At 32.8% G+C, this 6,444-nt stretch overlaps 1 long non-coding RNA gene across 1 annotated transcript in view; it reads right to left on the bottom strand.

The window, feature by feature from the left end:
- LOC106876005 (uncharacterized) overlaps window positions 1-6,097 on the bottom strand; it is a 32,835-nt gene extending 26,738 nt beyond the window's left edge. The window contains exon 1 of the long non-coding RNA XR_008263518.1: window positions 5,660-6,097. This is a non-coding gene — a long non-coding RNA (uncharacterized LOC106876005). The remainder of the gene's footprint in view (window positions 1-5,659) is intronic.
- Window positions 6,098-6,444: the final 347 nt, after the last annotated feature.

Here is a 6,444-nt window from a genome sequence, read left to right as displayed (position 1 = left end):
ATCAGCCAAAATGGCTGATAGTTAGCAAGGTGAGACACACATAAGAAAGAAGGAAACAAAGGACCACTGATGAGGTCACAGAAGTGTGACGAAAGAACTCTGGCCGAAATAAGATTAAGATTAAGATTAATGTAATATAAAGCTGAAAAAAAAAAAATTAACACCAAATATACAGTGCGTGTGTTTTTATTGGCTAAACTGGCAATATGACCATCCCCAAGTACAACAACATCTGTTTCAACACACGATTTCACATAAAAAATCTTGCAAAACAAATATATATATATATATATATATATATATACATACATGTATATATTCTTTTATTCTTTTATGTTTCAGCACAAAGGCTGTGGCCATGCTGAAGCACTGCCTGTGTAATCACCTTTTCAATGGCCATTCTTATGCAATTGGTTTTTGGTGAAAGAAGAAGTTCTTGGAAACATTTATCCTTACACCATGACGAATGAATAAACAATTGTTAGGAACTCCATTAGCTTACAGCTGTTTCTGCAATAAGGTGCCCTGCAATCAATGGCCAGTGCTTGAGCATCGCCCCATGAGTGCATCACACCTTATTAGAAAAACAGCTGTAAGCTAATGCAGTTCATACCATAATTATTTATTCCTTTGCCATCTCAATTTCTTACAGCCACTCTGTACTTGATGGTGCTTTTTTCTGAAGCATATCTATACTGAGTTCTAACACCAGGTTATTAGCATCACAATATCTAAGTGAAATATATATATATATATATATATATATATATATATGATGATGATGATATGTTCACAGAGAAACCATGTTCTGTAATTGAGTGGTTTGTGTTAAGTATGACTTCAGGCAATGAAACATTGCTTCAATCTGCATATTCAGATGTCAGAATTCTCTTTGAACACAAACTGAAAAGATGTGTCCAGAGCATGCAAGACTGACAAACTAGATAAAAGATATGAATAATACAGTTGGTGATAAGATGATGACAATGAAAAAGAATGACAATAATGGGGTGGGGGCAATGGTGAGAGTGATGTTGTAAGGAAACATATATAATGTTATTTAGGAATTTGCATACTTGTAAAATATGTTTCCTAAGCATCGTGAAAACATGCATATTTTATGACACATATATTAGAAATGCATTTAATCATTGTCCTGTGTACATGCATATGTTTATAAATATGTGTGCATGAATGTAAGTATATATATATATATATGTATGTATACATATAGACATATGTATGTAATGGTTATATGTATGTATGTGTCTATATATATATATATATATATATATATATATATATATGTATATAGATAGATAGATATATATATGTACATACATATATGTATACATGTGTATTTGTATGTATGTATATCAGTAGTCCTCCTCATATATATGAATATATATAACAATGATCCAGAAAATTCCATATGTGCACACACACAGATACCCCTCCCCCCAAACACACACACCAGTCAAAGACAGGCAGTAGCAGTTACAGCATTGATTACAGTATAGAAAAAAAAAAAAAAAACGCACATCGATCAATAAAGCTTTTGAAAATTGAAAAAAGAAGGAAAAAAACTGAATAAGGAAAAGGAAAAGAAAAAAATGGAAGAAACTTTACTTCTTTGTTTTTTACATTTTTTTTTTTTTTAAAAAGGTGATAATTGATAGCAAAACAATGAATAGCAGTTAGCAGTTTTTGGCATTTCCTTGAGACTTAATGGAATCAAACTATACTTTATGTCAGGAGATTTTCAACTTATTTCAGAGTATTAATTTAAATTGCTTTTAATTTTCCTTTGAAAAGACACTGATTTTGAAACCATCCTTCACTGACTCAAAAACTGTTTGATTATGAAATATTAAATTTTGAATGATGTCATAACATTAATGGTCATAAACACTTTGATTTATTTCCTCGTTTCTTTGATTTTATTTATTTATTTATTCATTTACTACGTGCTTTTCTCTCTCTTTTCTTTTTCTTTTAACTGTGGTAGTAGCATAAAATAGTTATTATTCCCATATAATTACTCTTGTTTCCTGAATGCTGCTCACTAGAATTAAATCTAGGTTAAAATAAAATGCTAAGTCAGGCAGAAAGTTTACCAAAAATTTCACTATTCATTTATTATTTTACTGCTTTTACACTTGTGAGTTTTATTTATTTATTCATTTATTTATTTTTTTTAGTCAATTGTATTGATCTCTAGTAGTTTGTCTACAACCTATTTGATCAACCTTGGAACGAAAGAAAGCAAAGTCAACTGGATACAAAGGGATGTACATAGCATATAGAGAGACAGAACTAAATACCACAAGGTATTTCTAGATCGTCTCACTGCAACAGAAGGCACATGGCATAGTTGTTATTATGTTGCACTCACAATTATAGTCATGGCTTCAATTTCTAGATTGGATGGTATGCTGGATTCTCCAGCAAAACACATCAATTCACATTGCTCCAATCCTCTCAGATGGAGATGAGTTTCAGCAAAGCTGGGGAATTGTCCCTGCAATGGAATGGTTCCCCATTCTGTGTGAAGTTTTGTAAACCTCAGTTATGTATATGCCTTGGAAACAGCCTTATGATTCCTTGAGCTTATCTCAGAACTAAGTTTAACTAAGTCTCGACAACTGGTCCTGCCATTTCCTGCCGAAATTATACACCATTACGGAGATGTACTTGCATAGCAAGTTACCTGATCTGAGATCGTGTGCTGGAACGAAAACAATTGCAGTGTGGAAGATGTTTATAAGCCATTTAAGAAACACACAAAAACCGTTAGAATCACTTCAACATTTAAATTTAATTTGCCAAAATATTTTTGTCGCATTGAGACCTCGACCTGTTCACTGACAAAATTCAGTGATGCAGCACGGAATTTTGTCAGTGAACAGGTTGCTGTCTCAAAGCGACGAAAATATTTTGGCAAATTAAATTTAAATGTGAAGTGAATCTAACGGTTTTTGTGTGTTTCTTAAATGGCTTATAAACACCTTCCACGCTGCAATTGTTGTTATACATCATTGTTTCCTCTTTAATTTATCATCTTTGACTTGTTACAGTCATTAGACTGCGGCTATGCTGGAGCACCACATTGAAGAATTTTAGTTGAGTAAAATGGTGCCGCATAAAAAAGCACCCAATGCATTCTGTAAAATGGTTGGTGTTAGGAAGGGCATCCAGATGTAGAAACCAAGCCAAAACAGGCTAAGGAACTTGGTATAGCCCCTGGCCTTGCCAGTTCCTGTCAAGCTGTCCAACTCATACCAGCATGGAAAGCAGATGTTACATGATGATGGTGAAATCGACGACAGTACTAATTTTTTTTAAAGCCTGGTTAAAGCCTTATTCTATTGATATCTTTTACTGAACTGCTAAGTTATGGGGATGTAAACATACCACCACTAGTTGTCGAGTGGTGGTGGTGGTGGAGAACAAACAAACACATGCACACACATATTCTTTTATTCTTTTATTCTTTTATTCTTTTATTCTTTTATTCTTTTACTTGATTCAGTCATTTGACTGTGGCCATGCTGGACCACTGCCTTTAGTTGAACAAATCGACCCCGGACTTATATTTTGTAAGCCTAATACTTATTCTATTGGACTTTTTTGCCAAATCGATAAGTTACAGGGATGTAAACACACCAAGCGATGTTGGGGGACAAACACAGACACACAAACATATACACGCACATACATATTTATATATATATAAATATATACGACGGGCTTCTTTCGGTTTCTGTCTACCAAATCCACTCACAAGGCTTTGGTCAGCCTGAGACTATAGTAGAAGACACTTGCCCAAGGTGCCACGCAGTGGGCCTGAACCCAGAACCATGTGGTTGGTAAGCAAGCTACTTGCCACTCCTTACACCTATATATATATATATATATATATATATATTATGATGAGCTTATTTTATTTTCCATCTACAAGGTCTCAAAATTTGTGGGGACTGGACTAGTCAATTACATCGACATCAGTGTTTCACTGGTACTTAATTTTATCGACCCTGAAAGGATAAAAGTTGGCTATGGTGGAATTTGAACTCAGAACATTGTGACAGACGACATACTGCTAAGCATTTCGTTCGGTGTGCTTACAATTCTGCCAGCTCTATATCTTCAGGAGGAGTTACCTCAATCCTTTCTATATTAACCAAAATGAAGTAGATTGACAAATTTATTTTTTAAACCAGTTGAAGACACACAATATTTAGCACTTTTTTTCTATATTCAAAGTTCAAATCTCACCATTAGCTAACTTTGCATTCCACCCTGAAGGGATGATAAAATACATACTACCATCTTTCCAACAATTACCTTGGATGCCTTTTTGAATCCAATATGTCTAACAATTGTATACATGCTTACAAATTCAAAGAACAACACTTGCATGACTTTTGGCAATGGTTTTTCATGCTCAGAATTGCTGTAGCATGGGATAAACTACCCACATCAGTTGTTAGCTGCCAAGACAAAACATCCTTCAAAACTTCCATGCTTCCTGAAATTCATCAACTGTACACCTCATGTTCCTCTGCCCTTTTTTTTTAATGATTTATTCACTGTTCACTTTCTGTGCATTATTCTATGTACCGTTCATGCACTTTTGGCTACTTTCTCCGATAAGTTGGAGTGCACCCAAGCACTGTATACAATAAGTTCATTTTTAAATATTACACTAATAGTTTATTCAGTTGAATTCGTCCCCTAACCTACAAAATTATAGCAATGTAATGTCAATCATTCTAATTTTTTTCCACTTATTTAATGATATGCTTGGAAAAAAAGCAAAAAAAAAAAAAAAAAAAAAAAAAAAAGAAAAAGAAAAAGAAAGAAAAATCCAAAACATTAATCTAATAATTTCTGAAACATTAATTTTCTATTTGAAATAAAAATATCATTGATGATTAAAAAATTAATAAAATAATGTGTGCACAAGTGTCTCTATGTTTATGTAATTTTTTGTGCATGCATTCATGTGTTTGTGTGTGTGTGTGCACGTGTGTGTGTGTGTGCACGTGTGTGTGTGTGTGTGTGTGTGTGCATGTGCACTTGCAACTATATTCTCTGCACATCTATTTTTCATAAAAGTTTTAATTAGTTTAATTAAGACCGAGGAAGCTTCTATTTTGTGTTTGCATTGGCAATTTATGTAAAAATAAAAATTACTATTAGTATAAATATATTAACAAAATAAGTAAATATTTTCTACTGATGTATTTGAAACACTGATTTTCATTTTGAATTTGTAATATCCAAAATTCCTTTTTAGTTTATTGCAAAAATATAAAACTAAAAAAAAAGAAGATGAAGACAAATGCAAATATTATATAATTTATCAAAATATTTCATTGACTCCATTTATTACCTTTTGGGGAATTTTATAATTAATTTTAATCATTTTTATGAGTTCCACATTAGAATATGCAAAATAGAAAAACTGAACATTTCATTTTGTGGTTAACAAGTTGGAAAGCAATTTGCCATTATTTACACAATTCTACAATATATGCCTTTCTCTTAGAACTATAAGAATTCATTGTATTCAAATTAATTAAATACAGGTATTGCCATATGTGTCATTAAGAAGAAATGGTTAAATGGATAAAGCATTAGAATATAAACTTACCTTTCTTAAACTAGGCTGTAGAATTATTCCAATCTCTGGCTTGGACCTTGGCTGGCTTTAGCCAAATTCACTCAGTGGTAAGAATTTGAACCATGTCTGTTGTCAGAATATAACTCAGTATTTTGATGAGCTGCTTTGCTATGGCAATAAACGATGAGATGTGGTTTCTTCATCCTTCCACTCTCAGTCTCAAGGGGAACCTGGAAAAGCTGTGAGTACTGCTCTTCCACTTCTGATTCAGCCATCAAAGAGTTAAACAATTCAAATGTTCACAGCTGATACTGTATCTCCTCAAAGAACATTTAATTCTTAATGCCTCAGTTCATTTAAAGGACCTTTGGGGAATTATATTAGCGTTAAATTGGCATCTGATCCAGGGAATAAATTCATCACTTGTCATCTTTACATGAAACAAGAGAGCAACATCAGAAACTTCTGCTGACATTTAGGTTTTTTTGTTTTCCATTATTCTATGAAATATTTCAATAATGTTCCTTGAATGTGATAAAACTCCAAAATACCTCAGAGAATGTATTCTATCTGTAATAATTTTAGGTTTCGTTCCACTGCATGGAATTTTGAACAAGTATCTTCTACTATAGCTTTGAGCTAGCTGATATCTTGTGTGTGGATCTGGCAGATGGAAATTGAAAGAAGCCTTTAGCATATATATATACAGTAGTCGGACAAAATAATGGAAACACCTTAAAATTTCAAACAAATTTATTTTAATATGGGGTAGGACTGCCTGTGGCAGTAATTACAGCTTGAATTCTATGAGGTAT

The sequence above is a fragment of the Octopus bimaculoides genome, chromosome 2, assembly GCF_001194135.2.
Source record: "Octopus bimaculoides isolate UCB-OBI-ISO-001 chromosome 2, ASM119413v2, whole genome shotgun sequence".
In the NCBI taxonomy this organism is placed as follows: Eukaryota; Metazoa; Mollusca; class Cephalopoda; order Octopoda; family Octopodidae; genus Octopus; species Octopus bimaculoides.
Note: the sequence above shows the minus strand (reverse complement) of the source record. Positions and strands in the feature narration are given on the sequence as shown.